Genomic DNA, 15,232 nt, shown 5'->3' with positions numbered 1-15,232 from the left:
CCCCCTCCGTTTGCGCAATCACCCGATACCCCCTCCATGACCCCCCCATGCCCCTGGAAGTGATGCGTGGGTTCAGATTTTTAATGGGGGAATGGCAGACCCAGTATTCTATCAGAATACTGGGTCTGCACTATGGCGGAAAGCTGAACATTCTTTTAATATCAGCCTCCTGCAAAACCCCTCTGCAACAGCACCACTCCTTGGAAGGGACAGCAGTGTAAGTCAATCAGGGCTCTACTGTTTTGTACAGTGCATATGCTTACTGGAGGGGAGAGTACAAGGATGATCTCATCAATTTTCAGTTACTACTTCACAAGCTAGGGCAGGTTCTAGCCCAAGATGTATAAACAGCAGTGCAGCATGCAGAGAGGTCAAGGACCTGGCTATTCGGTGAGGCAGGGATGGCTGGATCACTAGACTTGCTGAGCGAAGCTACATGGTCATGTAGCACAGTTCACATATCTGTATTTCAAACGTGTATATAACTGTCTGATATTCAGCTTTAAAGGTAGCTACAGATTTGCCTTAAAAGGAAAAAACGAAAGGGACCATTGACAATGTTGCTGTGATATTTCTCTCTTGACTACACGAAACAATCACCTACAAGCTAGAACATAGAATTAAAGTCACACTGTTGCTCTGAGCCATGAGAGCTGGAATAATTGCCCTACTTTTCAGACAATCAGGGAGTCTGTGAAAATTGTACATCCCTCATTAGCGTTTAACTTTAATTGTAGTTGGATGTATTCCAACCACTAAGGGAGAATCAAGAAAGAAAATAAAATCAATCCAAATAACAAACGAAGCCGAGGACAGGTCCCCTGAAAGAGATCCATGATTACCAAGAGCCTTGCTGTGCTTTTCACATTATTCCAGAAATAATCATCCATCCTCTGCACGGATCATCTGCCCAGATCCCGGCTATATGAATGAATACCTGAAAGCCTTTATCACTACCTGCAATGTGCCTGAGGCAGCGAGAGATAAAAACCATGCACAGTCACAAGAATGACAAGAAGGTTTCAGCATCACAATCCAAAAACTCTGGAATCTTCATCATATCCTACAAAAGCTTAGCGACACACGTCAATATTTCGCACTACACGTCATCATCAATTTAATTTTTAACCCATTTATCGGATTATTATTAACACATCACGCCAAATCTAAAAGGGATTACATTATCTTCCTTTTTTATTTCATTCTAGGCCAGTTGACATTTTTTAGTGGCCTCGAGGGGTAAAGTCAAATCCCAGCTTATAAGTTTTGTAGTACATGGAGATGCTTTATTGGTGTTGCCATGGCAGGCCTAAGTCTTATGTCAAGTCAGTTGTCATTTTTATATGTCTATGGAGGATAAAGTAGAGGAAGGGCTAATGTTAGCAGTAACTAACTGACATCACCAGTAAGGAAGGGCTCGGGCCTGTTCGCAGCTCCACGTGCCGAGCCAGGAAGCTGACAGCGCCAATCACAGGCACCGAGACATTTCCCGATCTCTGCAGCTGCGGACCGGGAAAATGTCTCAGTACCTGTGATTGGCACTGCGCGCTGTCAGCTTCCTGGTGGGCTCGGCACGTGGAGCTGCAAACACGCCCGAGCCCATCCTTAATCGCCAGTTCCAAAGTGCAACCTCTCTAAGGCCCCCATTCATACTGTGACTTTGCTGCTTTCTGGAATTCCTGCAGCAAAACCTACGGATTCTTGCGGCAAGCATCCCAGCTGGGCCTGTTCAGATATGGCCGCTGTACCCATTCAAGTTAATGGCAGGTTGATAGAGGCTTCATCTCTCAGCGGCAGTCTGCATGTAACCATCCATAGTATGGTCACTTGTGTGGTTGAGGATAGATGTCACCCTGTCAGTAACTTGCATGGGTGCAGCAGCCGCATCTGAACGGGGACACCTGGGATTCCTGCTGCACGAATCCGTAGGTTCTTACCACAGGAATCTGGGAACGCCCTGTGTGAATGCAGACATCAGCTGGCCATAAACATTATTATCTGATTGTACAATTGTACAATCACCTTCAGATTGTACAATCACCTTCAGAACTACCATATCTGAATAATAATAATATAAGAGCCTACGGAAACAATCTGTAAATTGTACAATCAGACAGTAACATGTATGGTCAGCTTACATACTGGGATGTGTCACAGTTGTAATAAAAGCAGTTGTGAACTAATGTGACTTCTGCACTTCCTACAAAGACTATGTTTAGTCAGTTTCTTCACTGCAAACACAAGAATTCTGCCTACCAGTGAAACTGCATATTGATTTAGAGCGATTTCACACCAGAACTGCATGCATGTGCACAGGTGCAGTGCGATGTGTTTTGCGGAGATTGATACATTTTTGTGTTGCTGAAAATTGAATTTCAGGTGCGTTTGCAAGCGGTTTTTGATGTGTTCCGTTGCGATCCGATGCAGCTAAAACAGGGCGAGCAGGATTTCTTCTGACTGCATCGGAACAGACTGTACTGGTGTCAACAGAGCACCAGAAATCCTACAGGAAAGCATTGTGATGCATTTTGGATGCAGCTGCCAAACTGAACAGATTGCCTCACAACTGCATCTGGTGTGAACTAGCCCTTAGAGTGGTGAAATCCCACGATCGTACGATTATCGCAAGGTGTGTGGAAGGTGTGCGAACGTTTTTACTGTACGGTCGCATTACTTTTATCTTAGGAACATGTTCGATAACCCGCCAAGAATCGTACGATTGTCGGCGGGTGTGTGGCACACTGCCCATTCAGCATTGCGGTCATCGGAAGCCCGCCCCAAGTACGATCATGGGCTCTACTGTTTTGTACAGTGCATATGGGCAGATCGTACGTTTTTAAAAATTACCTTACAACCATCGCAAGACAAAAGTCTTGCGATGGTTGTAAGGTCTGTGGCGTGTGTGTGATCATTTTCCCACCTCTTCCCCCCTAATTCCCTTTTTTTCTCTCCTCTTTTCTATTGTCCCTTAGATTTTTCAGAGATCATGATTGACATTGTTCTTGGGATTGATTAGTCTTTATTATCGATATAACCTTCTTATTGTGTATACACAGATACACAGTATACCCATAGAACAATTTGCGGTTTTTCCTTCTGTTCCCTATTTTACTTAATCAAATTGTGCTAGCATATGGCAATGTATAGGTATATATTTTCTTTAAAGGATTATTCACAAAAGGGTGACGAGTTTGGAGAAGTGAACAATCTAGGACAACATAGCTGAACTGGAAAGTGAGCGGAATTGGAGACTTTTTCTAAATCAGTTATGTTGTCCTAGAGTGTTCCCTTCTCCTGCCTTCTCCAAACTCTTCACACTTTTGTGAATAACCCCCTTAGTGTTATGTCTTTTATTGCTTGTAAAGTTGAAACTTAATAAATTTAGATTGGACTAAAAAAATTCATGTGGTATTTTTTATCAGTGCAGCGCAGAGGTGGTAGCCGAACATACAGGACGTGAGGCAACTGTGCCTTGCTCATGCATTGCAACAGCGTTGTGCAAGACTGCCCAGTACAGTCCAACATAACTGATGTGAATGGGCCTTAAATCCACCTTCTATTTCTTCCTATTCCTATTAGATTTATCTCCTTTCCTTCTACCTTCTTATATTCCATAAGAGCGTATTTAAGTATGTGAATATATTACAGTATTTATAGTTTTCAATTAAATATTTAGATCAGGCAGCCTAATTTCTCTTCATATTTGCAGGCACGGTTTCATGATTAGTGGTACTGCACAGTGATTGTTCTTTGCTTTTCATCTAAGCCAGCACAACTTCACCCATACTGAGAGAAAGCACTATAATCTCTAGGTGGCTTACCTGTAATTGGTTTTATCTCGCCATCTGGACACCTGAGATAAACCTGCTTCATCTAGCATACTGACAGGACAACCTACACATTTGTAAGATAACACATTCCAATGTGGCATAACAGCAGCAAGTAAATGTGGAAGTCAAAAATGATTCTCAGGGTAAACTGTACTCCAATGTGAACTAAAAAAAAAAAGAAAATGGCCTAAAACATCTGTATAAAGCACATCACCAAAACTGAAAGCAGAATGCCAAAGCTGAAAAGTAAACTTCATTGGTTTCATATCCAGTGCCGTCATGTGTAAACAAATCCTAATGCACATACAGATTTTGGTGTTTGCCGATCACGGCATCCTCATGTTACCAGTTAAAGTAATTTGTCTGACGATGTTGGGTCTTGTGATAACGGTTACACGGCTACTGAGGGCAGATGGACAAATGAGTGCTCTGGATAAAAGCATGCAGGCCACTTATTGGGATAACGGTTACACGGCTACTGAGGGCAAATGGATAAAGCTCTGCATGCTGCTATCCAAGCTCTGAGGAACAGGCAGATAGAAAGTTCATTTCATGGACCTGCATCTCCAGAGAAGGAATCCGCACACCAACCAGTTTTCTGTAGCATTACATGTACTGTATATGTGCAGCACTTTGGTGGTGTCAGGGGCCACACTTGAGGGCCCTATATCAAATATCCTGACCAACACTGCCTAGAATAACAGCCCAATTGAGGGGTCATGTAGCATATGTGAGATGACAGCAAATCCACATCACTACCTATATAAAAGGGTCTGGAGAATGTGGATTGTGGAAATCAAGGGAGCAGATCAGTGCATACTCTACCTCTGTACTCCGGGCCACTTCTATTTTAGTGTCCATCCTACTTATACCATACATATTTTACTCCCTGCTGATCCAGCTACATCTTCCTTGTATTTCAAAAGCACACAGAAAGAAGAATAGCACCACAGGGGACACATACACGTAGTAAAGAACAGAGGGTCTGTAGAAGACAGCACAGCAATATAAATAAAGCAGTTGCTATGATACAAACACAAAGCCACTGGCTCCTCTGCAAAAAGCGCATACCTGAAGAGCATTGAAGATACAAGAAAAGGATTGCTATTTTATTTCTCAGATATTTCCGTCTAAAGTCTTTTCTCCTGGGTGCTCTGTTAAGTATGTGTTATTTATCATTCGTCACTATGTTCCAATAGCGGGCACCTACCTGCAGAGACTGCGCCCTGTGGTGACCCAATCCCTGCTCTTTTCACAGTATATTAAAACACAAAAGGAAAGCTACATAAAGGTTTATTTTATTTTTACTCAGCAAAGGGCACTGCGCATGTATTTCAGGAGTCAGGAGGACTCCACCCAGAAGGCAGAGGGGAGCCAGGTGGCTGTGTGTGCTAGAGGCATGGGAAGACAGCCGAGGAGGCTGTAGAGTATGTAGAATATGTGTGACAACCTGGAGTCGGTGAGACTTGGACAAATATTATTTGCTGTACTGTGTTTGAAGACCCCTGCGAGGGAAGCACCGGTGTGGACTTTTATGTTGGTTCTAATAAAAGTGGGCAAAGAGGCCCTTTAAAAGACGTGGTAAGCAAGTGGACTCAGTCATTAATGTGCTACCATTGAAAGCTAAATCTCACAATATATATACGCACACATTCTCCATGTACAATTTCCTATATAATCTTCATTCGAGTTATCCAAAGATTTTGTAGGGCAAAAGCATGAAAAACAATCCTTTTAATGTTTTCAAGTCAGGTAGGTGATGGTATTATATTGCAAATGGTGTCCTAGACAGGAAATGACTAAGGATGCCAGAACTGCAAGGAGAAAAAGCTAACCACCAGGGTGCCCCTTTAAGCCCATCTGCGGGAATTAGACAAAAGCGACCCTTACAGTGCCCATCCCCACCGCAAGCGTTAAATAATTATTAAGTCTAGAGAAATCATTTGCAATGGGCCCCGTAGGCCCTTTACACTCAAGCCAGGAATCACTGGTCTGTTTTTGTGCATATTTCCTCCTGCTGTGCATTGTAGCATTTGTACTAAAGGTGTGAATGGAGCCCAATGCTTACCTTATACCTTGCTCTGGCAGGCTCCCTCCATGTATGGGATGACCGGTCTCACAAAGCCTCTCCTCTAAGACTCCATTCACACTGAGCGATTTGCAGCGCGATTTCAGCTCAAACATCGCTCAAACATCAGCTCAATGTAGCTCGTCCAATGCATTTCAATGGAGCTGTTCACATCTCAATGTCGCCTGTAGCTCAAGCTTATCACTTGAACATGACCTATTTATTGGCGGATTTCGTGCGATTTGGCCCAATAGACTTCAATGGTGTGGCTCAATGTCGCACATTACCAGCGATTTTGCACATATAGAAGTGTCACTTTTGCACAGAAATATAAGCAGGAACATAAGCAAGAAACAGGAAGAGGAATTGTGCCACATCAAGACTGCTTTTGATTGGATACAGCCCAATGTAGCAGCTACAAATTCCATGGTAAAAGAAGCGATACGTAGCGCGACAATATGTGCACTGTAGCTCAATGTCTCTCAGCTCAAATCAGCAATGAAAAGGCGCTTGTTGTGATGTAGCTCAGTGTGAATGGGGTCTAAGAAGCTCCAACTAACTGTCATACACTGACGTCATCAACTATAATGCAAGGTCAATAGCCCTGCATTGTATGTGAAGGCGGTAATGGACTGTCCATAACCCTGAGGAGTGCCCCCCCCCCAAAAAAAAAGGTATTACAGCTTATTCTTCTACCCCTGTCCATTTTCCTATGTAATGTGACCCGCTGCTCTGTGGCTGATGACTTAACCAGTGCACATATAGTTAGACATTTCCTTCCCCTTTCTCAAACCAAAATGAAGGATAGCCTGTCATACAGAAGAGCAATGATGAAGACTACGGAGAGTTAGAGATGCTCATTACTGCCCTCCATGGAAGCCCTCCACAGTGTCACTTCACGCTGTCAACTCAATGAAGAATTGGGCCATGAATGGACAATACAATATACTATAATAACATCATAGTGCGCTGAGCCACTGTAGGAAACACTAATATATAGCCACCTTGCAATACAATAAAGCGCACACTTACTATACCACTACTGATCTCACAGCAACACTGCCGTTATGGATAAGTTAGAATTATCACTTCATTTTTGTGAATTTAGGTGTTGAATACGTTTTCCCCTGCCAGACCGAGCAGGCCTTTTAGAAGGCCTATGAGCAGGAATGCAGATTGTTGCCAGTCATTTTGTGCAACCTATCTGTGGGGAAAGGACATGAATATTTTACTTCTAAACGCTCAGGGAAGTGTAGCATTGGATTGAAGAGGAACTGAAATGGGTAGAGTTCTAAGTCTCTAGCTTGCAGAATTGCAGGCTAGGTATGTGGTGTTCTTGGAACACTGGGTTACCAGCTTTTAGTCTGGTCTATACAAGAATCACCTGAATGAAAAGGACACTTTCTAGATAGGTAATCTGTGGCCCTTTTACCTCCATTCTACAGTTGTAGATTTGACAGAAGTGTACACCTTATGTAGATAAACTATGTACAGCTTTTACCAGCACATGTATATAGATAAATTGAACACAGGAATTTCACATGAAAACACAATATAATAACTTCTTGTCTAAGAACCAAAAATGACTCATCATCCGCTTTAATCCCAAAATCTGAATGAATCACTGAGATTGTTGTTTATAAATGAATGGAGCAGAAAAGGTTAAAATAAAATGACATCCCAAGCAGGGTTCATGTAACCAGACAAGTCTTTTCCTATTCTGTATATTACTCATTGCCTGAACGCATCTTGCTTTTATTTTTTACAGCGAGTCAGACACAATGGCATTCGTGCTCCAGTGTGCAAGCCACTATCTCTTAACATCAGCATTAGCTTTGTCTGTGAAGGTTCTGGAGAGCAGTGCTGAAAAGGCAGCAGCCATTCCAAGCTGGGAGCAAAGCAAACATGAGAATAGGGCAACGGATGTCTGATTTACTGTTCATGTGGACAAGTTGAAGTAATAAAGAAACCCAAACAGCAATAATGAAGTGCCCTAACTCAAGACAACCATCATCATCATTATAGAAGAACTGGAACACTGAAACATAATAACTGAAGGCCGCTCTTGAAATGTTTTACACCTCTGACCCAACTACATCTGCTGTGTGTAGGGAAGCATAATATAGAATGTGGCAACACTTTCCCAAACCTGCAACTCTGCCTTTTCTAAGCATCCAGTTGACTTTTACAACACTAGAGAACACTACCCTGCAGGTGATGCCCACCATAAGCTATCAACCTTGTCTTTCCAGCTAGGTACCCTCCTCCTCCAGAACAGATAGATTTCAATAATTGGACTGCTTGTTGGCTAACTGGTGAGCATTCTTTCTTTCTGGCAGAAAAGACCAATGGCCAACTTTCACCATGGGCACTACTGCACTGATAAAATAAATACCTTTAGCTAACCTGGCCACATACAGTATGACTGCACTAGGGACATTAGAATGTGAACTTCTACAAGGACAGGGACTGGGACTAACAAGGCAACTGCATTCTTGTTCCATGTAAAGTACTGCAACGTATGTTGTTAATAAAAACAAGTATAAAGGATGTTTTAAAGGAGAACTATTGGGATAGTAAAATGTACTCTGCCCAATAATTTGAGCTGACGGGTGACACTGTAGATGTCACATGCTGGCTCTATAGCTCGAGAACGGAGTGATCACAAACCGCTGATCGCTCAGCTCACGGCTTCTCCATGCAGAGAGCTGTGACTGTCAGTCATCACTCCCCACAGGGATTCCCCCCCCCTCCCCTTTTCTCCAGCACTCATTGAAGGCTCAGATAGGGAAGGGGGCAGGCAAAGCTGGTTCTGGCTCTAGATAGGCAGAGCCAGCTGTCAATCATGAAGCGGGGTGGATAACAACAATATTGGCTCTGATAACAAGAGTGGCTCTGCGTTGCCAGCATATGCTGAGTTTGGGTCACAGTAAGGTCTCATTCACACACAACGCAAGCAAAATTGTATACTGCGTATATATACGCGTCTATGCGAGCGTTATATGCTGTACGCATATACGCGTGTATACATGCGCAAACATGCGTATGCGCATAAAATACGCAGAAATACACTGCCCGGACCCATCTCGGTTCCATTCTGTTTTTGCGCATATATACGCTACGCAAATATACGGCTCCATACGCGGCTATGTGTATGGAGCCATTTATTTGCATATGTTGCATATGGTACTATATGCACGTACGCGCGGCCTAAATGTACTCCTGTGACCCAAAAGAGAACTAAAGCCAAAAAAAAATGTTTGACTATAGTTCTCCTCTAAACAATTATTTAATGGCTTTATAATTAATAGAGTGAACTAAGTGGGTTTTAATCACTTAAACACCTGTAATTAAAAAGCAAAAAAAGCAAATATCAATGACTGTGTAAAAGGAAATTGGAAGAAAAAATTGCAATGACAATGATCCATAAAAGAAAACAAAAACTAATTGTTGGTTGGCTGTGATGTATCTAAACCCAATTGTAGCGGCGGGTTTGTGGAGGTATCCTGTAAGGCACAGTGGCTGAGCCACTACAACTCTAGCCCTTTAAATGACAGGATCATCAGTCAATGCGCACATCCCGGAGTGTTTTCAGGTGTCACTTACAAGCTATTTTTACTGAAATATAATATGCATTTATTTTGTTTCCATCAGTACATTTGATCCTGACATTCTCAAGGTTATATATTTTCAGGCATCTTCAAGCTTTTCTAATCTAATTTATACAACAAAAACAAGTACTTTGAAGAACAAATGGAAAACAAGTATAGCTGCTATTTATAATAAATCCATGTTGTCTTGTATACACAGATCAAGCACATTGTTGCAATACGATTAAAACATTTTCACATCTTACACCCAGTGCAGCTTTTTAATGTTGTTCAATGACCGACAGGTACATTTTAAATAATAGAAGCCCCCCTTCCCTGTGCCCACCCCAACTAAAACCCTGAATTGCTTATTTATGTTGGTGAAGACACTGCTTCACATGATTTTTGGCAAAATGTAAGTTCAGAATTTAGCAGAGGTCTCATGACCAAACACTTTTTTGTTGCTCAGATGACTGGTCGTCATCAGATTCCAGAGTAGCAGTTTTAGCAGAAAGTTCAACTTTTCACAAAAAAATTAAAAAGTGAGCATCACCTTACACACCCCCCAAACCCCTGCTGCTCTTAGTGACCATAATTACCATCTACTGCCTCCCACGCCAGTTGGGGTATTGATTGTCACTTTAAAACTTCACTGCACAGCCCTGGAGACTGTGTAGGAAACAATGTTTGCAATAGCGAGCAGTCTTTGCTCAAGGTGGCCACGTGACTGTGTTGACTGATGAGAATCTCTTCCGAAATGCCATAATTGCAGCAATGCAATATATGCACATTAACAAAATGCAATAGTGTGAATGGGACCCCAAGTAGAAAAGCCTGCCCCCTGCCAACATGTTGCAGAAAAGGATCTTAGCTCTATGCATGGAAGCAGTAAATCTCTCTGCAGAAATGTAAAGTTTTTCAATCAACAGGGAACACTAGCTTTGCTGATTGCAGAGCTGTAAATCAGCAAGGGGTGCGCTAGTCTTCAGCAGAGAGACCACTGCTATCACACAGAGAGCAAGAGTCCATCTTCTTCTCAGGCTCTGGCTGCTTTCTAGAGAAGGCAGACAGTAAGAATTTAACATATTTAGTGTTGATGCATCTGGAATGTATGTAACCGATTTAAATTGAAAGTTCAGTTGGACTTTAAAGTGAAATTGGTGCTGACAAAATATAGGGGATGCCATTGCTGACACCTTCTGAGAATGACATTTCTGACTGTCATGCAGATCCACTGACAAATACTGTCTAAGACACAGACTTGGAACAAGTATCTGACTTCACTCTAAATTTCTAATCTGAATGCTTGTTCCAGGTTGGTGACTCAAAGTATTGAAATCACAAACAGCCACGACACTAGCATTTTTAGGAGAAGACCAGAAATGGTGCCCCCCCTTTTTTCTCTTTGGGAAGAGGGAGGTTAGGATGTCAGTGTGGGGTGTCATTTTACTTAAAGCACCCTTTAATATGGCTTTCTTTCTACATTACATATCAAGCCATCATATATAGTGCAACTTCAGGAAGATAATATAAATATAGGCAAAGAATAAAAATATTACTTAAAATGTATGTAAACTCTAAGGGCTCAATCAGACAGGTGAATGAGGCAACTATTTTTCACCATACAGATGCTGCTAAATTCTATGCTATGGATGCATACAAACTGGACGATTAGCTTGTGTCCAGTTGGCGTGCATCCAGGGATGTTCAATTGTCTTGAATAAGTGGCTACATGCAAACAGAGGCAGAACTGGCCATAAATTTGCTCAGGGTACAAAGCTGGCATATGCTATCCGCACACACTGTATGCACGGCCGTCACAACAATCGCTTATTCTTGCTTGTGGTGGCCATGTAAATTAAGTCTAAATCTACTTTTTAGTATGTTTGGCATTAAGTTTCACCATGTACAGTTTACTGAAGCAAATCATGTTTTGTGAATCTTTCAAGAGTTTCTTACCTGGAGATCATGCCAGTAACAGCACTTCTTGTTGCAAGCTAAAAACACTTAGCCGCTGCCTTGAAATTAGCAGCAGTGTTGTCAGTCTGCAGTGCCAACTACTTCAGTTGGTCAATGGGCTGCCTATCTAGTCAACAGGAAGCATGGGCAGACCTAAAATGTAGCCCAACAGCCAACTTAAAGAGCACACATGGCACATTGACAAATTGTTAAATACATTTTTAATCTTATAACAAACCATCATACTAGAGCCAGCAGAGTCCTTAGTGTTACTATTGCAACTTAATGTGGTCCTGACGCATGAACTTTGTGCCTGGGTAGCGTGACACAGAGAAGCCCTGGGCAATCAGACAGATTGTTGTAGTTTAGCCACAGTATGAAGGTAACACCAGCACTACTTACAGCATAAGTCCAAAGGTAGAGTGGTGAAGAAATAGGACTCCTTCCAGGTTTTTAATGCTACCCGGACCCCTAAAAGAAAGATTTCCCTTAACTCACTGTCCAAGTAACAATGGTTTCGACCAATGGAAATTGAGGGAAAATCTTCAACAGCAACACAGACAGAAATAAATATACTTTTCATTTATAGTAGGGGAAAGCTAGAACTCCTCATTTAACCTCTGTCTGTGTCCATTCTGCAGATTTTCCCTCGCTTGCTGTGTCACCTTGACTATAAGTGAAGCAAATTCTCTCTAGCAGATCCCCGGAAAAACCTGTTAGGCCTTCTAATACTCCCCTACTTTATGCAAAAAGAATAAAACATGTTGGCTAGACATAAGCTTTAAAAACAATGGCAATTGCAGAGCTGCTTCTTTTCTCTCCTGTAGTTTTCCTCATGTTTTCTCCTGGTTGGTTACTCTCTTAGAACCAATCAGAATGCAGTAAGAGAAAAGCTATAATGAGAGATGGAAGTGATGCCATAGTAACAATGAGGCCTTTACATCTGGACCATAAAACTTGTATGCTTTAAGAATAACTAATGGGATTTCCAAACACTGTGATGTAATTGAAGTCTACTTTATTCTCTGATAAAATGTGTTGGATGCAGCAAGATAGGTGCTGTGTGGTGGATGTGTCAAGTGCCATGTTTATACTCATGTAAGTGAAATTTTAATTTAACAAACCAGCTTTGTGGGAAGTTACACTATCACAAGCTTCCTTTTTTTTTTTATATGGTGCATCTCATAAATCTGTTGTTCAGCTTATGGAGGATCGTAGATATAAGGAAAGGAAAGCCCCAGGGCCCAGTGCAAGTCAGCTTGCTGCCAAAAGAGAACTTTAATGATACCACTACCTTCATATAATATAGCCCTGTCATTCGCCAAGTGTGGTGCCGGTAGCATTCTATACATTGGATCCTTCTGAAGTAAATACTGGTGTAGTGTGGTGATTGATTCTTGTTCTTTATTGCAAAATTAATGGGACACAAGGATAACATGTCATTATAGCGTACTTCAATAACTTCTTCTAGACTGGGCTAAGCACATAAAGGAATAATCTTTAAAGTGAACCTGTGACAAGACTAGGGGGTCGACCGATTATCGGATCTACCGATAATTGGGGCCGATATTTACAAATGTTTAAATTCTCGTTATCGATCTTACATTTACAGATATTACAGATAATCGGCCACAGTGATAGTCACCCGTGGTCACCCATCAATCTGCACGTGGCTAGATTCTGCAGCTGAATGTAAACAGCAGGCAGAGGGCCTGATATTGGTTGACCCCTACTAGTGATGGCAGTGAAGGGGAGCCAACCCCCCCCCCCAATAGCAGGTTGGCATCCGCCCACTGCTTGCTGTGAATCTGCAGAGGAGCGGACCTGAGAGAGAAAGTTCTCTCTCAGGTCCGTTCCTCTGCTGGCGGCTACATTCCGCAACCGACAGCTGAAGGTAAACAGCAGGCAGAGGGCGGGAGCAATAGCCAGCCTGCTATTGAAATTTGAAATAGGCTATTGCACCCACCCACTGCCTGCTGTTTACATTCAGCTGCCGGTTGCGGAATGTAGCCGCCGGCAGATGAATGGGGCTGGGGGTGGAGGCTCCCCTTCACTCTTATCACTAGTAGGGGTCGACTGATATCAGGTCGATTGCCTCCTGTTTACATTAAAGTACCGGCTGTGGAATCTTGTTGTCGGCAGATGAACACATAGTCCAGTCACTGCGCTATGTGTTCATCTGCCAAAGCAAGATTCCACAGCCAGATATAAACAGAATGTCGGCACCCAATATCGGTTATCATCCTGAAAGGTGGCCCATAATTGGTATCGGTTCTAAAAAAAGATTTTGGGCAACCCCTAGACAAGGCTAGGAGTACTAATGTATTTTCATATTCAGTCATATTTCATAACAGAAAAAACTCTTTAAAACAAGCCCCATTCACCTCTATCTGTAAGCATTGTGGAGAAATTCACTTTCAAAGTTCACAACACAGCCATTGAAATCTTTCTATATGAAAAAATCTTGGCAGGCTGCCAGCCTTCTAATTTAAACAACCTGCAGCTCTTCCTAAGTTGTTAGAACACCAATGAAACCTGACTTCAGAGCCTTTGTTTTGATCTTTGATGGTGAAAAACTTCACACTGAGGGCCAGGTCACACCACAAAGGCTGCGTTACTGAGTGTTCGGCCTCTGGAATGCACTGGACCGCAAGCCGGTCAGCTACCTGCGTTCAGGGGTGGGCGTGCACTTAGCTGGTTGCTATGGCCAACAAGCACAGATGTTCCTTTGGGAACTTCAACACATAGGACCCAGACAAAGTGTGTTCTAATAAATTCCAATTTTAGGGAAATGTTAACTTCATTTAGAAACAGGTCATTTTCATTCATTTCACAATCATCTGCCTAAGAAAACCTACAGGCCCATTTCTGTCTGTCAGTGATGTACCGTACACACTGCACATTGAGTAATTAAAGGGACGCGGCAATGAGAGAATTATGGAGGCGGCCATTGATGAACTCTTCTTAGGAAATGCCAATTCCCTGGCTGTCATGTTGGTGATTTGGTTTCCGTGCTGTCTACTTAGCTGACCTGGGACAAGTACGGAAAGGAGGTATGACACTTTTCTACCCCTCAAAACTACTTGAGTCAGTCAGGTAAAAAAAACATTTTCAGAAGAAGACCAGCAATGGAAGCCCTCATATTTCCTTTATGACAGAGTCACCCTAAGCGCAAAAAGGGGCAATGTGATTAAGGTACATTTTATATCTCTATAGTCTAGCGACGTTCATAGTAAATTCAGTTTATTTCTTGTTGTATTTCTAGTGTGGTTTACACCAAGTACCTCTTCCAGAGGGAGATACGGTGCTGCCTATGAATTGTATAAAAAACACATTGAAACAAATTAAAAGATAAGGATTGTCATCCACATGCCTAGAAACCACATCGGCAAAAACTTGATTTAGTCACAACAAATATATAATGTTTTTGGGTCACATAAAGTCACCTTTTTGAGGTCACAGTTGCCAGGGGAAAGGAACCCTGCTTGGTCCCAAAATGTTGCATATTGGTGCTGAATTGGTGACTTATCTCATACTTGTGGATGCCAACACATGTTGTGGTCCTCCGCCACCTACAACCTCATAGGTCTGGGTACCATATGGAGTTTGATTGGGTTCTTCCACATGAAACAAATTTAAAAAATATCAAAAACATGAACGGGCACTGAATGAACCAGTCAAAGTTTGTTTCTACGATGTTCTGTAACGGTTTGATGTAACTTCAGCACGAAACACCACTTTATATTGGACTTCACACAAATTCCATTCAGGTGAGACAGAGGTGT

The 15,232-nt window shown here is 42.3% G+C and overlaps 1 protein-coding gene across 5 annotated transcripts in view; it reads right to left on the bottom strand.

The window, feature by feature from the left end:
• Window positions 1–15,232, bottom strand: part of ABR (active BCR-related) — a 306,836-nt gene that overhangs the window by 102,076 nt on the left and 189,528 nt on the right. The window lies entirely within an intron of this gene.

This window comes from Nanorana parkeri, unplaced genomic scaffold (assembly GCF_000935625.1).
Source record: "Nanorana parkeri isolate BGI_ZX_2015 unplaced genomic scaffold, ASM93562v1 scaffold494, whole genome shotgun sequence".
Lineage (NCBI taxonomy): Eukaryota > Metazoa > Chordata > Amphibia > Anura > Dicroglossidae > Nanorana > Nanorana parkeri.
This window is presented reverse-complemented; position numbering and strand designations above follow the sequence as displayed.